A 21,931-nucleotide genomic window follows, 5' to 3' on the forward strand; every position below is an offset into this window, starting at 1 on the left:
CTTGTATGTCTATTCTCTCTTCTCAAGTAGATACAGAATATTTGAGTCAAACTGTTGTATTCCAACAGTGAGAATAATCCACGGAGGCACACTTAAGGTGGGAAAGGGTTTTATTTACAAAGGTATTTTATTTACAATCTAAAACCCTGAACCAGAGCCACCCTCCACATCCTAATGCTTGCCTGCAACTACCTTGTCCTGGATTAGTTACCCAGAACCCAGACCTGAGACCTGTCTTAACCTGAACTCCAAACCTCCACCTTAATTTCTAACCACCTCAGCCTCCCAGTCTCCAAATGTCCAAATCTCCAGTCCTCCAGAGGAGCAAGCATCCTTCCTGTAGGCCTCGCCTCTCTTCAAACTTTAAGCCTCAAACCTCCCCACAGGCTTTAGGCTTCTCTGCCAGCATCAGCCTCTGGACTCCTCCCTCAGGCCTCAGGCCTCAGACTCCTCCTCATGCCTAAGGCTCTGGTTGGGCTCCACCCCTTCCTCTGGCCAGCTTGGTTTGGCTCACTGCTATTCCTCTGGCCGGCTCCGGTTAGGCTCTGCCACACTCCTCTGGCCAGCTCCAGTTCAGCTCACCCCACTCCTCTAGCTGGCTCTGGTTTGGCTCTGTCCTGCTCCTCTGGCCAGCCTGGTATGGCTCACCGCTCTACTCCTCTCCTCAAACTGGCTAGGTTCTCCTCTCTGCCCTGATCCTCCGGACAGTCTGGTTCCTCTCTGCTCAGCTTCACTCCTCCTGCTCTTATCTTCTCCTCTCCTCCGGAAGTACTCTCCATTTTTTATTTCCCTGCACCAGATGTAGGGGGGGTGGAGGTTCTAGTTCCCCCAACGTGGGGCAGTATCTCTTTCTTCTGCAGTGGGGCGTGGCAATCATGCCAACCTGGGGAGAGGCTTCTGCCCCTCAGGGTATTATGAAAACGTTGCAAAGTCTCCATCTCTTGGGCTCCTTTGTAATTAGATATAGGTAATACTATGGGACAAGAAAAGTGGTGTAATTTCTGTACAAGGACTGAATACACTGGGTGATGTTCCCCCAGGGAAAAACCTAAGGTACCCTGCTCTCCTATCCCCATCCCACAAAGTTCAGGGGCCACTGGCCAGTGTCCTCTTCTTCTGGTTCCCACATGGCTTCCAGGGGAGCAGAAGCATCGTCCCTTGTACTGGCTTCCTTGGCAACAGTCCTCCAGGCTCAAGAACATACCTATGAGTGGGTGCATGCTGAGCCCTGATTGGTCCATTCTCACTGATGTAACTTGTCCCACTTGTGATTGGTCCATTTGCTCTGTGATGTCATCAGGCATTGTGAGGCATCCCCAGTAGGGTATATAAGAAGCTGCTCTTCACATTTGTCAGTTACAGCATGGGGAGTTTTCTTGGTGACCTGCTGGACTAACTTCAAATGACTCTAATAATTTATTTGTGTGTGTGGGGGGGGAGGGATCTGTCTTGGTGTGGTTTGGGTTTGGGTATTTCTATTCATTATCCCGGTGTTTTCATTTACTCATTTGTGTGTTTTTTTTTTTTTTGGTGTTGTTTATCTCATTTTGGTGAAGATTTCTTATGTGTCATCTTCATTTAGAACATTCGAGATAATTATAAGATTGACTACTTGCCATTCCAGTGGGAAGATGTCAAAATACCACAAAGTTTCCTTTAATTCTTCCTCGGAAGAGGAAGAGGAGATCACCATCATTATCAGTATCAATTGAAGGAGACCCTCGGGCCATGGTAGCTTTGGATATGCGAAGGTTTCCCATCATCCCCTCACAGAAACAAGGCTGGCCTGGAAAGTTCTCCATTAGAAAGACCTGGAGTTCCAGGCCATAGAAAACGAGGTGGGCATTGTCAAGAGCATATATCACCCACACGTCATTCGATTTTCGAGGTGGTGGAGGATAAAAACTGTCTATAACTTGTTATGGATCTGGCCATGTGGGAACACCTCATGGGTTGGATCTGAAAATCCTGCTGCAGCCCCATATTCCAGCATGAAACAAGGAGGCTGTTCAAACAGATCATGAGTGCTGTGCACATTCATGAGAATGGAATTGCACAGTGAGAACTCCAGCCAACATCCTGTTGTATGCTAAAAACAATTGCAAGGTCAGTGATTTTGTCTTGAGTGTCAGGAAGACCCTAGGGCAGTTGATAAAGGGAGTTTGTGGAGCCTTGAAATTCTGACCCCCAGAAATGTTCCTACACAAAATGTATGATGCCTACAAGATGGACATTTGGAACTTAGGCATTATTTTGTATATGATGTCAATGGAAAAATTCCCATTTGAGGGGAGGAAGTTTACTGACATCCAGGTCCACTATACCTAACTGCAAAGGGACATGACCTACTTCCCCAACTGCTGACTGTGGACTCCAGTCACTTGAGCACCCATGGCTGAGTGTTGATAAGGTGTGTGGCCTGGGTCCTGCTGAGCCACTACCCAGCAAGCTGGACCCCACTATTGTGCAGTCATGTGTGACGTGGGGTACAATGCAGCTGAGACTCAAGAGGCAATACAGGACAGAGCATTCAACGAAGCCATGGGCACCTTCCTGGTCATCAGACAAAATTTAAAACAGAGTGCTGGATGTGTGGAGTTGAGAACAATGCCTTGGATGGTACCACCATGCCCAACTCCTGAAGAACATGCTCCCCAGCCCTCTCCCTCCACGAAGGAGATCCAGCATACTGGCACAACTTAGCAGCTTCATCTGGTCCTCAGAATTTCAGTGGGAAGATGATGGCACCCAGACACATGTGAGGAGAGTCTGAAGTGCTAGATTACCTGCCATTGCCTTCTGCATTTTGTCCAGCTACAGTTCTAGCAGAATCTGGGGCAATTTTTCCTTTGATTGGTTGAGTAGGATAGAGGGTTGTCAGTCAGAAGACAATGTCCTTCCCTCTGGGCAGGCACAACCACAGCCTCCAGGTGGAGTACTAGACAGGGTTGAACTAGGGTGCCTGACAAGATAGTCACGGTTCTTCACAGACTCTGCTACTGTGTGAAGGCCCCAAAGCAATGCCCACCAAATAAAACACAGCTATTCCAGGAAGGAGTGCAGAACTCAGAAACTTTCTCTCAATGGGGTGTAGAAAATTAGAGATGTGTGCACATGAATGCTGCAGGAGCAAGTCATGCTGGAAGTTCACACTGCATGTGGCCAGCACACCCAGCAGAGGACTCAGCCCAGCCCAACCCAGTCAGGGCCTGTGGCAAATGCTAGGGTATACTGCAGCTTGGATTCTAGGGAAAGGAAAGCTGACATGGAGCTTACTTTCTAAGCTGAAAGGTAAGCTGAATGGTGCCTCCAGCTGCCTATACCATCTGAGAAAAGGTGGTATGCAAGCATTTTTAAGGATGTATACAATGTGCCCCCCAAATCCTTTGTACATTATGCTTAACTGCAGATATATTGACTGAGTAAACAATGTCAATTATGACATTATAATAGCTATGTTTTGTTGTAATTTTTTTCTGTTATTTGTAGCCTGCTATTTCCCAGAGAAGGGTGATCATGACAGGCAGGCAGGCAGGCAGGAGGCAGGCAGGAAGGCAGACAGACATAGGGAGGTGCAGAAAACATTCTGTCAGGATCACCTGTCCCTCAGAAATTCCAGGCTACAATAAACAGGACTTCATGTACTCTGTCAACATATCTGGGAAGGCAAGCATTTTTAATAATATATGCTGCATTCCCCCAAATACTTTATGCATTGTGCTTAGGGGCAGTCATATTGGTTGACCAAATAATGTCAATTATGACATAATAGTAGCTATGACTTGCAACAATTTTTGTTTATGGTATCCTGGGATTACTCAGAGATGGGTGAACATGAAAAGCAGGCAGGCAGGCATTAGGAGGTATACTCAACATTCTGTCAAGATCACCCCTCCATAAGAAATCACAGTCTACAACAGAGAGACCTTTGGCACTGTATCAACACAGCTGGGAAAGCAAGAATTTTTAATGATGTATACAACATGCCCCCAAATCCTTTATTATGCTTAAGTGTAGCCAGATTGGTTAAAAAAATATTGTCCATAATGATATAAGATGAGCTATGTTTTGTTTTAAATTTATTGTATCCTGGGATTTCTCAGAAAAGGGTGATCGTGATGAACAAAAGCAGGAATGTAGGAAGGCAGGCAGACAGTTGGAGTTACAGTTAACACCCTCTCATAATCACCCTTCTCTTTGAAATATCAGGCTACAATAAACAGGACATCCTGCACGGTCTCAGAACATCTTCAAAGGCAAGCATTTTTAATAATGTGTACAGAATGCCCCCAAATCCTCTATAGATTGTGCTTAAGGGAAGCCAGATTTGTTTAGCAAATAATGTCAATAATGACATAATTGTAGCTATGTTTTGTTGTAAATTTTTTCTGTTTATTGTTGTTTGGGATTTCTCAAAGAAGGGTGATCATGACAGGCTTGCAGACAGGCATGCAGGATGGAGGAAGGTAGACATTAGGAGAGGCAATCAACATCCTGTCATGAGCACCCATCTGTCAGAAATCCCAGCCTACAGTAAACAGGACTTGGTGAACTGTCTCAACACATCTGGGAAGAAATACATCTTAATAATGTTTGCAACATGGCCCCAAATCCTTTATATATTATGCGTAGGTGTAGAGAAATAGGTTGACAAAATAATGTCCATTATGACATAATAGTAGCTATGTTTTGTTGTAAATTTTTTCTGTTTATTGTTTCCTGGGATTTCTCAGTGAAAGGTGATCATGACAGGCGGGCAAAACAGGCAGGCTGGTGTTCAGGCAGGCATTAGGAGGTACAGTTGAAAACCTGTCATGTTCACTCTTCTCTCAGAAATCTAGGGTAAAATAAACAGATCTTTGTGCACTGTCACACACAGACAGGCAGGCAAGCAGGCAGACAGGTAGGCATTTCAAGGTACAGTACATGCTGTCAGGATCTCCCTTCTATCAGAAATCTCAGTACAAAATAAACAGAATTTGTGTACTGTCTCAACACCTCTGGGAAGGCAAGCATTTTGAATGATGTATACAACATGCCCCAAATCCTTCATATATTATGCTTAAGTGTACCTGGATGGTTGAGCAAATAGTGTCCATAAAGATATAATAGAGGGTATGTTTTGTTGTAAATTTTTTGAGTTTAATATAGCCTGGGATTTCTGAGAAAATTGTGAAAATGACAGTCACACAGGCTGGCACGCTTTATGAAGTACAGTAAAGATGCTGTCATGATCACCCTTATGTCAGAAATCCCAGGCTCCAATAAACAGGACTTCATGAAGTGTCTGAACACATCTGGGAACGCAAACATTTTTAATAATGCATACAACATGCTCCCCAATCCTTGATACATTGTGCTTAAGTACAGTCAGATTGGTTGAGCAAATAATGTCGAGTATGACATAATATTAGCTATGATTTGTTGTAATAATTTCTGTTTATGGTACCCTGGTGTTTTTCAGAGATGGGTGAACATGGAAGGCAGGCAGGCAGGAAGGCTAGCAGGCAGACAGGCATTAGAAGGTACAGTCAACATTCTGTCATGATCACCCTTTTCTCAGAAATCCCAGGGTACAATAAACAGAACTTCATGCACGGTCTCAACACATCTGGGAAGGCAAGCACTTTTAATATTCTATACAACATGCTCCCAAATCTGTTCTACATTGTGCTTAAGGGCAGTCAGATTGGTTGAGCAAATGTCAATTATGACATAAGAGTAGCTATGTTTTGTTGTAAATTTTTGCTGATTTCTGTAGCCTGGGATTGCTGAGCGATGGGTGATCATAGCAGGCAGGCAAAGGGACGCATGCAGGCAGGTGTGCATTCAGGCAGGCATGCATTAGAAGGTACAGTCAACATCCTGAAATGATCCCCCTTATCTCAGAAATCCCAGGCTACAATAAAGAGAATTTCGTGCACTGTCTCTACACATCTGGAAAGGCAAGCATTTTTAATAATGTATACAACAAGCCCACATATTCTTTATATATTATTCTTAAGGGAAATCAGTTTGGTTGAGCATATTGACAATTATAACCTAATATTAGCTATTTTTTTGGTAAAATTTTTGCGTTTATTGTAGCCTGAGATAACTGACAGGTGGGTTATCATGGCAGGCAAGCAGGCAGACAGGCAGGAGTTACAGTCAACATTGTCATGATCACCATTCTCTCAGAAATCCCAGGGTACAATAAACAGAACTTTGGGCACAGTCTCAATACATCTGCCAAGGCAAGCATTCTTAATAATGTATACATCATGCTCCCAAATCCTTTATATATTGTGTTTAAGGGCAGTAAGATTCGCTGAGCCAAAAAAGTCAATTATGACTTAATAGTAGCTATGTTTTGTTGTAAATTTTTTGTTTATTGTAGTCTGGGATTTCTTAGAGATGGATGATAAGGGCAGGCAGGTAGTAGGCAGTCAGGCAAGAAGGCAGGCATTAGGAGGTACAGTCAACATCTTCTAATGATCCCCCTTCTCTCAGGAATCCCCGGCTACAATAAACAGAACTTCATGCACTGTCTCAAAACATCTGGGAATGCAAGCATGTTTAATATTATATACATGCCCCCAAATCCTTTACACATTCCGCTTAATGGAAATCAGATTGGTAGAGCAAATAATGTCTATTATGACATAAGAGCAGCTATGTTTTGTTGTAATTTTTTTTTCTGTTTTTTGTAGCCTGTGATTTCTGAGAGACGCGTGATCATGGCAGGCAGGCAGACAGGGAGACAGGCAGTCAGGCAGGCAGGGATGCAAGCAGGCAGGCATTAGGAGGTACAGTCAACATCCTGTCATGATCACCCTTTTCTCAGAAATCCCAGGCTACAATAAACAGAACTTCATGTATTGTCTCAACATATCTGGGAAGGAAGCATTTTTAATAATGTATACAACATGCCCCAAAGTCCTTTATGTATTTTGCTTAAGGGCAGTCAGTTTGGTTTAGCAAATAATGTCAATTGTGACATAATAGCAGCCACGTGTTTTTTGTAATTTTTTTCTATTTATTGTAGCCTGCCATTACTGAGATATGGGTGATAATGGCAGGCAGGCATAAAGGCCGACAGGTAGGGAGGCAAAAAGTCAGGCAGGCAGGCCAGAAGGCAAGCAAGCAGCCAAGAAGGCATTAGGAGGTACAGTCAACATCAAGTCATGTTAAAATTTCTCTCAGAAATTCCAGGGTACAATATAAAGAACTTCGTGCACCATCTCAACACATCTGGCAAAGCAAGCATTTTTATTGATGTATAGAACATTCAGCCAAAACCTTTATATATTTTCCTTATGGGCAGTCAGAATGGTCGTGCAAATAAGGTCAATTATGACATAATAGTATCTGTGATTTTGTTAATTTTTTTCTGTTTATTGTAGCCTGGGATTTCTGAGAGATGGGTGAGCATGGCAGGCAGGTAGGCAGGAAGGCAGGCAGGCAGGCAGGCAGGAAGACAGGCATTTGGACATACAGTCAACATCCTGTCATTATCATCCTCTCAGAAATCCAAGGCTACAATAAACAGTACTATGTCCACTGTTTGAACACATCCAGGAAGGCCTTCATTTTCAGTAATGTGTACATGTCCCCAAATCCTTTATACCTTGTGCTTAAGGGAAGTCAGAATGATTGAGCAAAGAATGTCAATTATGATATAATAGTAGCTATGTTCTGTTATAATTTTTTTCCTCTATTTTAGCCTGGGACTTCTGAGAAATGGGTGACCATGTCAGGCAGACAGGCATGCAGGCAGGCAGGTGGGCAGGCAGGCAGGGAGGCAGGCATTAGGTGGGCCAGTCAACATCCTGTCATGATCACCCTTCTCTCTGAAATACCAGGCTACAATAAACATAACTTCCTGCACTGCCTAAACACATCTGGGAAGGCAAGCATTTTTAATAATGTGTAAAACGTACCCTCAAATCCTTCATACATTCTGCTTAAGGGCAGTTAGACTGTTGGAGCTAATAATGTCAGTTATGACATAATAGTAGCTGTGTTTTTTTTGTAATTATTTTCTGTTTATTGTATCCTGGGATTTATGAGAGATGGTGATCATGGGAGGCAGGCTGGCAGGGAGGCAGCCAGTCTGGCAGGCAGGCAGACAGGCCGGCAGTTAAGAGGTACAGTCAACATGCTGTCATGACCACACTTTTCTCAGTAATCCCAAACTACAATTAAGGGAACTTCATGCACTGTCTCAACACATCTGGGAAGGGAATGTATACAACATGCCCCCAAATCCTTTATGTATTGTGCTTAAGGGCAGTCAAATTGGTTGCCTAATAATGTCAAATATGACATAATCATAGCTATGTTTTGTTGGAATTTTTTTCTGTTTATTGTAGCCAGGGATTTCTGAGAGATGTGTGATGATGGGAGGCAGTCAGGCAGGCTGGCTGGCAGGGAGCCAGTCAGGCAGCCAGGCATGCAGAGCGGAGGGAAGCACTAGGAAATACAGTCAACATCTTGTCATGATCACCCTTCTCTCAGATATCTCAGGCCTCAATAAACAGAACTTGGTGCACTGTCTCAACACATGTGTGAAGTCAAGCATTTTTAATAATGTATACAACATGCCCCGAAATCCTTTGTATATTGTGTTTAAGGACAGTCATATTGGTTGAGTAAATGATGTAAATGATGTCATTTTACTAACTATTACTGTTGTAAAGATTTTCTGTTTGTTGTAGCCTGGTCTTTCTGAGAGATGGTTGATCATGGCAGACAAGATGGGAGGCAGGCAGTCAGGCAGGCAGACAGGCATTAGGAGTAACAGTCAACATCCTGTCATGATCACCCTTCTCTCAGAAATCAAAGGCTACAATAAAGAGAACTTCGTGGACTGTTTCAACACATCTCAGAAGGCATGAATTTTTAATAATGTATACAACATTCCCTCACATCCTTTATACATTGTGCTTCAGGGAAGTCAGATTGGTTGAGAAATTAATGTCAATTATGACATAATAATAGCTAAGTTTTTTTTGTAATTTTTTTCTGTATATTGAGCCTGGGATTTCTGAGAGATGAGTGATCATTGCAGGCCCTCAGGCAGGCAGGCAGGAATTAGGAATTGAAGTCATCATCCTGTCACGATCAAGCCTCATTCAGAAATCCCAGGCTACAATGAACAGAACTTCGTGGACTGAACCAAAACAGCTGGGAAGGCAAGAATTTTAATAATGTATACAACATTCCCCCAAATCCTTTATATATAGTGCACATGGCCATTCACATTGTTGAGCAAATAATGTCAATTAAGACATAATTATAGCTATGTTTTTCTGTAAATATTTTTGTGTTTATTGTAGCCTAGGATTTCTGAGAGATCAGTGATCATGGCAGGCAGGAAGGCACACAGGCGAGCAGGCAGGCAGGCAGGAAGGCATGCAGGTAGGCCTGAAGTCAGGCAAGCAGGCATGCAGGCATTAGGAGGTACTGTCAGCAATCAGTCATGATATCCCTTCTCTTAGAAATCCCAGGCTACAATAAACACAACGTCATGCACTCTCTCAACACATCTGGGAAGGGAAGCTTTTTTTTTTTAATAATGTATACAACATGCGCACAAAACCTTTATACATTGTGCTTAAGATCAGTCAGATTGGATGAGCAAACAATGTCAATTATGACATAATATTAGCAATGTTGTGTTGTAATTTTTTTCAGTTTAAAATACCTGTGATTTCTCAGAGATGGGAGATCATAGCAGGCAGGCAGGCAGACACAAAAGCAGGCAGGCATGCAGACAGGCAGGAAGGCAGGCAGGAAGGCAAAAATTAGGAGGTACAGTCAACATCCTGTCATGATCAACCTTCTCCTAGAAATCCCAGACTACAATAAAAAGATCTTCGAGAACTGTCATAACACAGCTGGGAAGGAAAGCACTTTTAATAATGTATACAACATTAGCCCAAATTGTTTGTATATTGTGCTTAAGGACAGTGATATTGATTGACTAGTAATGTCAATTATGACATAATAGTAGCTATGTCTTGTTGGAAATTTTTTCTGTTTATTGAAGCCAGGGATTTCTGATAGATGTGGTATCATGTCAGGCAGGCTGTCAAGGAGCCAGGGAGGAAGCCAGGCATGCAGAAAGGATGGAGGTATTAGGAAATACAGTCAACATCTTGCCATGATCACCCCTCTCTCAGAAGTCCCAGGCTTCAGTAAACAGAACTTCGTGCACTGTCTCAACACATCTGGGAAGGCAGGCATTTTTATAATGTATACAACATGCCCAAAATATTTACACAGACAGGACGGAAGTATTAGGAGACACAGTCAATGCCTTGCCATTATCACCCTTCTCTCAGAAATCCCAGGTTTCAATAAACAGAATTTCGTGAAATGTCTCAACACATCTGGGAAGGTACGCATTTTTAATAATGTATACAACATGCCCCCAAATCTTTATACATTGTTTTTGAGGGCAGTAATATTTGTTGAGAAAATAATTTAATTATGACATAGTACTATGTCCTCTTGTAAAATTTTTCTGTTTTTTGTAGCCTGGGATTTCAGAGACATGGTCAGTCATGGCAGGAAAGGTGAGAGGAAGGCAGGTAGGCACACAGACAAGCAGGCAGGCAGGGAGACATTAGGAGTTACAGTCAAAATCCTGTCATGATCACCATTCTCTCAGAAATCCCAGACTACAATAAACAGATCTTGGAGCACTGTCATAACACATCTAGGAAGGAAGCATTTTTAATAATGTAAACAACATACCCCCAAATCCTTTATACATTGTGCTTAATGGCAGTCAGATCGGTTGAGCAAATAATGTAAGTTATGATGTAGTATCAGCTATGATTTGTTGTGATTTTTTTATGTTTATTGTATCCTAGGATTTCTGAGAGATGGGTGATCATGGCAGGCAGGCAGGCATTTGGAGGTACAGTCAACTTCCTGTCATGATCACCCTATGCTCAGTAATCTTAGGCCACAATTAAGAGAACGTTGTGCTCTGTTTCAACACATATGGGAAAGGAAGCATTTTTAGTAATGTAAAAAACCATGCCCCCAAATCCTTTATACATTGTGCTTAAAGCCAGTCAGATTGGTTGGGCAAATAAGGTCATTTATGACATGATAGTAGCCATTATTTGTTGTAAATTTTTCTGTTTATTGTAGATTTATTGAGATTTCTGAGAGATTGGTGACCATGGAAGACAGGCAGGCAGGCAGATAGTCAGGCAGGATCCAGGCATTAGGAGATACAGTCAACATCCTGTCATGATCACCCTTCTCTCAGAAAACGCAGGCTACAATAAACCAAACTTCGTGCACTTTCGGAACACATCAGGGAAGGCAAGCATTTTTGTTTCATTGTTTTTGTTTTTGTTGCCTGTCCTGGGGTGTGGAGTCGGGGTGAGCACTGTCCCTGGCTTCTTTTTGATCAAGGCTAGCACTCTACCTCTTGAGCCACAGCGCTACTTCCAGCTTTTTTCTATATATGTGCTGGTGAGGAATCAAACTCAGGGCTTCATGTGTACAAGGAGAGCACTTTTCTTCTGGGCCACATTCGCAGCCAAGGCAAGCATATTTAATAAAGTATACAGCATGCCCCCAAATCTCTTATACATTTTGTTTAGGAGCAGTCAGATTGGTTGAGCAAATAATGTCTATTATGACATAATAGTAGCTAGGTTTTTGTAAAATTTTTCTGTTTGTTGTAGCCTGGGATTACTGAGAGATGGGTGATCATAGCAGGCAGGCAGGCAGGCAGGCAGGCAGAGAGGCAGGCATTAGGAGTTACAGTCAACATCCTGTCATGATCACCATTCTCTGTGAAATCCCAGGCTTCACAAAACAGAATGTCCTGGACTGTCTCAACACATTTGGGAAGAGAAGGATTTTAAATACATTCCTTTATACATTGTGCTTAAAGGATGTCAAATTGGTTGAGAAAATAACGTCAATTATGACATAATAGTAGCTCTGATTTGTTGTAATTTTTTCTGTTTGTTGTAGCCTGGGATTTCTGAGAGATGGGTGATCATTTTAAACAGGCAGACAGGCAGGCAGGCAAGCAGGCATTAGGTGGTACAGTCAACATCCTCTCATGATCATCCACCGCTCAGATAACCCAGGATACAATCTCCATATATTGAGCTTAAGGCTACTCAGATTGGATTGAACAAATAATGTCAGTTATGACATAATAGTAGTTATGTTTTTGGTTTTTTTTGTAAATTTTTAGTGTTTATTGTAGCCTGGGATTTTAGAAAGATGGGTGATAGTAGCAGGCAGGCATGCGGGCAGGCATTAGGTGGTACAGTCAATATTGGGGGATCAGGGCCTGGAGGATGTGAGGGCTTCAGTGGGTGGGGCCTAGGGGGCAGCGAGGTGCTTGGGGGTGTGGTGTAGGATCCATGCATTGGTATGGGGGCGGGGCCGGGTGGGATATCATTGTGATGTGGTGGGCAGGGCCCGGTGGGCATTAGAGACTCAGGGGTGGGGCCAACGGGAAGTGAGGCTTGGGGCCTGGCCCCAAGGGACATCCTGACCGGGCAGGCAGGGCCAGGTGTGCATTAGCAACTTGGGGATGGGGTCTAGGGGAAGTGAGGCTATGGGCGGAGTCCTAGGGCACTCCTGACTTGGCGGGAACAGCTCAGTGGGCATTAGCGCCTCGGGGTGGGGGCCAGGGAACATCATTGTGACGTGATGGGCGGGGCTTAACAGAAATAGAGGTGTTGGGGGCGTGGTCTGTCTGGTGTGGTGTCCCAGTGGGAGTGGCCATGGAGCTGGACTGTCCTTGGGTCATGAGTGGCCTGGCCTGCCTGAGGCCTAAGAGTCATGGTCTGGTAGGAAGTGGGTGGAGAGGGCTTGGCTTGGTAAGAGGTGAGGCCTTGGGGCCGTGGCTTGGGTGGCAGAAGGGGTGTCATTTGGCCTGTGCCCTGGCAGAAATGATGATTCTGTGGGTGGGGGTGTGAGCTGGCGTCCCAATGCTAGTTGGGGGCAAGGCCTGTCCTCCAGGGGCATGGCTTGGCATCCTGTGATCCTAAAGAGCATGGCCTGGCCTCCCTGCACTCGTTGAGGGCATGGCCTTTCGTTCAGGGGAGTGGCCTGGTGTACCCTGGCCCCTCACCAGCATGGCCTGGAGTCCCTTGGCTGCTCAGGGGCATGACCTCTTATCCCTATCCTCTTTGAGGGAGTGGCCTGGAGTCCCTGCACTCCGCGGGGGCCTGGCCAGTTGTCCCTGAGCTCCGCGGGGGCATAGCCTTGCTTATTACAGTTTTATTGACTTCTATCCCGTTTATATTCGTATTTATTCATTTATAACGTGTATATTATAACGTTTATCAGTTACTTATGATTTATAGTGTTTATCATTTACAGTGTCTATCATTTATAATTATCATTTGTATTTGTTATTTATTATGTAATTTATTATTTACTTGTAAGTTATAGTAGTCATCACTTAAAGTGTTTATCATTTATAATATTTATTGCTTATTAGTTTTACTGATCCATGTTTCATTTATATTCATATTTATTTATTCATAACTTATAATACTTATCATTTACTGATGATTTATAGTATTTATCATTTACAGTGTTTACCGTTCATAATATTTATCATTTATAATATTTAGTTTTATGGACATATTTGTATGTATTTATTTATAACTTATTTATTACAATACTTACTTTAATTTACTTATGATTTATAGTATTCATCATCTACAGTGTTTATCATTTATAATATTTTTATTTATTGGTAATTGATTTTAATATTGTGACAGTATTTTTTATTTATTTTCTAGGAGTTGAAAAGTTCTGGAAGTCTTTGGAAAACATGAAGAAGAAACAACTAGAACTCAGCTGGATGTGTTCCTCATTTCCTTCTTTCCTCACTATTTCTATTTATTTCTCCAGGCTCTGAGAGCATCGTGTCATGAAATGTCTGGCAGCCACGTTTAATTTAATTTATTTTATCTCTCTAGCTTCTTCCTTCTCTTTATTCCTTTATTCGGAATATATTTCTATTTTTATTTTGCTTTTTTTATTATCCCCTCCCCCATAATTTTTAATATTAATTTTGATATTATTTTCCTCTTATTTTTCTATGGCTTTCTTATTTTACTTTTCTCTATTTCATTTTTCTTAATCTTTTTTTTTAATTTATTTATTTATTTATTTATTTTTGGCCAGTCCTGGGGCTTGGACTCAGGGCCTGAGCACTGTCCCTGGCTTCTTCTTGCTCAAGGCTAGCACTCTGCAACTTGAGCCACAGAGCCACTTCTGGCCATTTTCTGTATATGTGGTGCTGGGGAATAGAACCCAGGGCCTCATGTATACGAGGCAAGCACTCTTGCCACTAGGCCATATCCCCAGCCCTTTCTTAATCTTTTTAACTCTCGTCTCTTGCCCTACCTGGCTTCCCACTTTATTTTTTAAATTGTATTTTACTTTATTTTTGTCTTATTTTCATTTATTTTGGCATACTTAATTTTAATTTATTTCACTTTCTTATTTTATTCTCATGTTTAATTTTATTTTATGACTTTATTTTGTTTCATTTTTTATTCTGCTTTACTTTCTGTTCTATTTTTCTTTACTTTTCCTCATTTTGGTTTTTTAATCTTACTTTGTTCATTTTATTTTTTTAACTTATTCTATTTTACTTCATTTCCCATTATTTTCCTTTATTTCAACTTGATATGTTTAATTTTATTTTAGCTTATTTTATTTTTTTATTTTATCATGATATACTGTTTTATTTTACTTTATTCTATTTTACTTCATTTCCCCTTATTTTTATTTCATTTTCCTTTATTTCATCCTGATTTATTATCTTATTTTATTTTATTTTCATTTTATTTTATTTCATCTGCTCTCCTTCCCAGCCCCAGAAGCTTCCAGAACAGATGCCAAGTCCTAAGCACCAAACAGCAGGCATCCCGGAATCTTCCAGAACTGTGCCTGGCCCAGGACATTTCTCCTCTGGAACATTCTCCATCATTCTCACTATCACCATCATCATCAGTGTGGAGTCACCTCATTATATGGGTTCCCAGGGCTGATGTGGCAGATGGATGGATGGACACACAGCAAGGCCAACACAGAGACAAACTGACAGAGAGACAGAGAGACAGACAAGGAGAAAGACAGATCCAGAGACACACATACAGACAAGGAGACAGGCAGACTCACAGGTAGACAGACACACAGACACACAGACAGAGAGACAGACAAGGAGACAGACTCACAGGTAGACAGACACATAGACAAACATGTACACAGACAGACACAGAGACAGACAGGTAGACAGACAAGGAGACAGAAAGACAAACTCATAGCTAGACACAGACAGACAGGGAGACAGACTCACAGACGGACAGAAAAGACAGACATGCATACATTGGAAGACAGACACACAGACAGAGACAGACATGGAGACAGACAGGCAGACATACTCACAGATGGAGACACAGAGACTGACACATAGACACACACATAGGCATAGACAGACTGACTCACAGGTAGACAGACACATAGACAGACAAGGAGACAGAAAGACTCGCAGCTAGATAGACCAACAGGGAGACAGACTCAGACCAACAGAGAAAAGACAGACACACACAGTGGAAGACAGACAGGTGGACAGACAGACACACAGGCAGAGAGACTCCCAGACAGGCAGGTGCAGAGAGGAGGCCCAGAGGCACACAGAGAGACACAGGGAATGATAGATAGACAAGGAGACAGACTCACAGGTAGACAGACACACAGAAAGACAGACATACACACACATTGGAAGACACACAGAACATACAGACACACATACATCGGGAGGCAGACATGGAGACAGGCACACAGAGGCAGACAGACATACTGAAAGACATAGACACAGAAAGACAGAAAGACACACATATTGGAAGACAGAGACAGACAAGAAGACAGAGACAGACACATAGACACACACAGACACAGAGACAGACAGATAGGGAGACAGACTCACAGGCAGACAGAAAAGATAGACACATACATTGGAAGACAGACACAGAGACAGACAGACACAGGTATAGACCAGAAGACAGACAAGGAAACAGAAAGACAGACTCCCAGGTAGACACAGACAGACAGAGACAGACATAGGTGGACAGACAGACACAGAGACTGAGACTCACAGACAGGCAGATGCAGAGAGGAGGCCCAGAGACACAGAGACAGACAGGCTGAAGGACAGACAGATGGGCAGGCCAACACACAGACAGACACATAGGCGAGGAGACAGATACATACATTGGAACACAGACACAGACAGACAGACACAGCAACAGACATACAGACACGCATAGACAGATGGACTCAGAGACAGATGAGGAGACTGACAGTCTCATACATTGGAAGACAGACAGAGAGACAGAGAGACACAGGCATAGACAGGAAGACAGACAAGGAGACAGACTCACAGGTAGACAAAGACAGGCACAGAGACAGGCAAACAGGGAGACAGATACAGACAGACACATACATTGGAAGACAGACACAGAGACAGACACGGAAACCAGACAGAAAGACTCACAGACAGGGCAGACAGACAGGTACACAGACAACAGGCAGACAGATGTTGGGAGCCGAGCTAGCAGCTAAGCTCATCTTGACCTCTGGCTGTGCCGATGTCGCCAAGATGTCAGGAGCCAAACCTGCAGCTAGGTTCATTATCAACTCTGGCTGTGCTGTTACCGCCAGGATATGCTAAAGGCAAAGTCCACAGCCACTGTCCGGAATTGCTTTGTTACATTGTGTTTACTGTAATCAAATGTTGCAAACTTCAAAGCCTCTGTGTGTTCTTAAATTTTAATAACCCTATGCTATTCCCTGGTTCCAAAACTGCATATAAGCTGGAACTTAAGAATAAACTGTTGCTGCAGTCTTGAGTCTCAATCTGGAGATGCAGACCTCCCGTACCCCATCTTTGCCTCTTGTCTTTTTTCTCTTGTCTTGTATTTTTCCTTTTCCTTAATCCTTGCCGCCCTCAGTCAGGATTCCTGTTCACTGCCGGCTGGCTCGGCAGGTTTGGCGCCTGGAACAGGAACTTGAAGGCCTGGGATCGACAGCAGAGGACCCCTGCTCAGGTAAGGATGTCCGATTACTTGGGAAGGAGAGCGGGAGGAGAGAGTATTGTCGGGAGTAAGAAATTATGGGATAAAGTATAGGCTGCATGCTATACGGGCAGGCCCCCAAAGGCATGCTTAATGCCCGGGCAGTGAAAGTTGGCCAAAGTAACTTAGAACGTTTCTTTCACTTTATTGAGGAAGCATGCCCCCAGTTCCTAGAGGAAGGAACCAATAACTTAGAAACGTGGTAGAAAATTGAAAAAAAAAAAAAAAGGAACATTATGATGCAACTGGCCCTGAGAAAACCTCAGTGGATGCTATTATTCTTTGGTATCTGGTCCAAGATTGCTTAGATCTTGACATGAACAGATTAAATTCGATCAGTCGATTGGAGAAACTGAACAGGGACCTGATGAGTGTTGCCCAGCCCCGGGAGCATATGCTGCTGCTCGGGAAGAGCTGATAAAATTAACAAGACCTGAACCCACTGAGCTAGACATTAAGGAAGACTCAGATGGCTCAGACACTGAGGAGAAATTATGCAATGAGCCTACTAAAGATAGATTGACCTATGTTGAGAATATGTTGAAATCAGTCTAGCTCTATTATCACAGCTTCATCCAGAACAACAAACTCCTTTAAAGGGAGTCCTGGCAGACTTACAGCTCTCCTAGGTGCAGGCCGCTAGCAGGGGGAAGGGACCTGAGGCTAGGGAAATGCTAACACCACCCAGGCAACTTCTCCTGACCGAGTGCTCTATTTCCATCCACCAGGACAGATTTGAAGCCCGAATCAGGGTGAGTGACCATTAGCCTGGAGCTTAAATTTTCCATAAATCCACTGGGCTAGGTCAAGGAGATCAGCAATTGTGGGTGTTTGGAGACAAGTGATCTCTCGTTCAGCTCAGCTGGTTGCTCATCAAGTCTAAATTGCTTCAGGAAAGCTGCTCAATCATATATATTTGGAATATTTTGCAGGACTTACCTAACTTCTTTGAGCGCTCAGGCAGATGAAGTTCTCTCTTTCTCTTTTTCTGCCTCCCTCTAAACTCTGCCTGTGACATAGGATGGGTATTGATATTTGTTTAACATCTGCTTTAAAAGACTCAAAGAAAGGTTTTCTATTCTTATTATTGATGTTTAGGTTTTCGAGACTCAGTTAAATTCTGCTTGTTTGGCTAAATCATAAGCTTTCTCTAGCATTGACCACATGGTAGATAATAGGACTGGTTGGAATGAAAGCCTGCCCATCCCCCAGGTGACAAGCATGCCAAATTCCTGGAGGCTGGGCAAAGACTTGGAGTCCTGTGGCCTTGCATTTCAAAGGTTCCTTACAATTCAAATGCTGAAAGATGAAGGTGTCTTACTGTGAGCTCACTGTCTGTGTTCATATCCTGTCTCCCATATGCTCCCTTTGTGAGCTAAACTGGTTTCTCAAAATTTGGCTTCTTGGATGATCTGAAAATTTTGGTTTGCTGAAAAGGTTTTTTTTTGTTTACTATCTAACCACGTGGTTCTAGAATATAGGCAAAATAATATCATTTGCTACTGGAATTCCAGAAAAACTTACATGGCCAATTAAAGAACAATTCTAAGCGTGCCCCAAAACATGTGCACATTGTCTGTATGTGTATGTATGTCTATGTCTGTCTGTTGGTAAAACTGAAAATAAAAATAAAAAACAGGTTTTAAACCCAAACTGATCATGTTTGGGAGCAAACAAATGTGTCTAAGAAAAACTCCAAAAGGTTCTAATATACAGCACGTGATATAAGTACAATAATGTACAACCCGTGCGTTATTCTTTATGTCTATCTAAGCTAAGAGTCAAGTGTACATCTAATCCTGACAATTCTTTGGTATAGACTAAGAGTTTGCTTCTCCATTTTTTTTTTCTTTTTTAGCTGTGCTCTCATAAACTCTTTAAGATCAAGGGACCAGAGTCATTTTGAAATAACTGCACAGATGTGACTATTAACCTAAATTTTCCGGACCCAAAATTAACATTTTGCTTTATAGGATACAGGTTGACATGTGTGCTAGCTGAGTGGACCGTGGCAGTCTATGGCTACAGAAAGCTGCCTCCACAGTCGGCTCCCAAACTGGGAGTTGTTTGTGACTCAGAAACTGCCCTGGCTGCTACAGAAAGCAGACTTGGTTGGCCTTCAATCTGTGTGGATTTTGTGACTAGAAAGATGGTTAAAGGCCCAAGCCTTCTAAAATCTGTTTAAAAATGCCCTTAACCAGTCTGTGTAGAAATTTACAGGCAACAAGCAGGAAATGTGACAGCCTATCCAGGGAACTCTACTACAGAATTATCCAGATGCAAACCATCTCTCCTGCTGGCCTGCTAATTTGGGATGGAAGACACAGCCACTTCAGATCCACTGAAGCTGAGACTTTTATTGTTATTCATTTGTTTTCTCTTTCACATGCCTGTAAGGTAAGGTTAAATAATATGATTTGATTTAATGGCACATGGATCCCATTCAGTCTGCTGTTCTTTAACTGTTACAGCAAAACTCTGGCAACTACTTGGTGGTCAATTCTTAGCAACTTACAGGTAAACTCTACTCCTTTTGTTCTCCTGTTGCTTTAATTGGATATAAAAAGGGCTTTTATGGCTAAGACTCTTTGGATAGTTCAAAGCCAGCCCAGGCAGAGAAAAATAAAAATCCCTCTTGGTCATATTTTGGTCCTTATTATTTTACTAGTGAGAAATTACAGGTTAAGACTTCTCATTTATGTACTTTGCATAATTTTCAAAGATTTCTGGGAGATATTAATTGGCTTCGCCCTTATCTTAAATTGTCCACAGCTGGACTTGGGCCACATTTCCCCTACTACCTCCCCATGGAATTTGCCTATTTTTGTAGTTAAAAAAGAAATCTGGTAAATGGAGACTCCTACAGGATCTCCGACGTGTAAATGCCACTATGGAACTTATGGGGGCATTACAACCAAGTTTTCCCTCTCCTATGGCAATTCCTCAAAATACATACAAAATTATAATTGACTTAAAAAAATTGTTTTTATACCATGCCCCTTGCTCCTCAAGATTGCAAAAGCTTTGTATTTATTGTCCCCTCTACTAATTTTAAAGAACCCATGAAACAGTACCATTGGCTGGTGTTGCCCCAAGACATGGCGAATAGCCCCACCTTGTGTCAAAGCTTTGTAGCACGGGCTCTCTCTTCTACTCGCCAAAATTTTCCTTCTGTTTGGTCTGTTGAAGGGGGACCCTGACCCTACATCTCCCAGAGAAGTGACAACTGAAGCAGCTGAAGCCTTGAGCATAGTAAATTCTGCCATTTCTTCCCAACATGTAAATTATATAGATTACTCAGCCCCTTGGGAAGCTTATATTTTAACTACACCTCATTCTCCAACAGCGGTCCTTTGGCAGAAGTGACCCCGTTTTGTGGTTTTCCTTGCCTGCTACTCCTTCAAAAGTATTAATTCCTTATTATGAATTGGTAGCCACCTTAGTCCATATGTGCCGTGTGGAATCTTGTAAGTATCTTGGACGAGATCCACAGGTTATTTATATCCCCTATACTTTACAACAGCAAGAATGGCTTTATACTCATTGTGATTCCTGAGCCATTGCTTGGGCCAATTTTGTGGGCACAATTTCACATCATTGTCCCTCCAACAAATTAATTCACTTTGCCTCTTCTTACCATTAAGTTAGGATAATGCTATTATGGATGAGGCTATCCAAATTTTTCTTTCTCAAATTGACTTGGCAAAGCAATCACATGCTGCCCACCATCAAAACAGTCGTGCCTTATGTCAGCAATTTCATATTACTCATGAGGCAGCTTGTCAAGTTGTAAAAACTTGTCCCAACTGTGCTACTTTCCTGCCTGTGCCCTCCAATGGCATCAACCCTCGAGGCTTAGTGGCCAACCATATTTGGCAAATGGATGTTACCCACATCCCCTCTTTTGGACGGCTCCACTTTGTCCATGTTACAATAGACACTTACTCTAATTTTATTATAGCTACTCCTCTTAACGGGGAAGCTGGCAAACATTGTATCTCCCATGCCTTATGCTGCTTTGCTACTATGGGACTTCCTAAACAAATTAAAACTTATAATGGTCCAGGATATGTTGGATGAGCTTTTCAAACTTTTTGCAAATCTTACCAAATTGTTCACTCTACAGGAATTCCCTATAATCCTCATGGTCAAGGAATTGTCAAACGGGCCAACGGTTTGTTAAAACACCAAATTTCTAAATTAAAAGGGGGGAAACTATACCCCTTCTCTCCTGTTAATATACTTTCTCACAATTTATTCATACTAAATTTTTTAAATTTGGATTGCAATGGCCACTCTGCAGCACAGCGGTTTTGGGAAAAGAGAGAGCAAAGAGCTTTTGCCCAAGTTAAGTGGAAAGATCCTTTAACAAGTGCTTGGCACAGGCCCGATCCGGTACTGACATGGGGTCAAGGACATGTCCGTGTTTTTTCACAGGATGAAAATGATGCCCGCTGGCTACCTGAGCATTGTGTTCGGATTATGGATACTCATCAGAATGGCACAAGGGCTGACCCACTGGGCTTACTGCCAGATCCATCGATTATGCACCCTGCGACCTGGGAGGGAGCTGAGGTGTTCATCCATGTGAACAGATCAGCATATGGTACAGCTCCAGACCCTTTTGTCCAGCACGTTAAGATGGGAAATTTTGCAGCTTCTGGCACTGGAACCCCTTTATGCTTTACAACTGACTCCAACAGTTATATTCCAGGCTGTACTGTAATGCTATCCATAAATCATAGAATTTGGATTCCTGATAATAGTCAAGTATATAATATACGAATGACTTCATTGCCTAC

Source organism: Perognathus longimembris, unplaced genomic scaffold (assembly GCF_023159225.1).
Source record: "Perognathus longimembris pacificus isolate PPM17 unplaced genomic scaffold, ASM2315922v1 HiC_scaffold_5933, whole genome shotgun sequence".
NCBI classification, from domain to species: domain Eukaryota; kingdom Metazoa; phylum Chordata; class Mammalia; order Rodentia; family Heteromyidae; genus Perognathus; species Perognathus longimembris.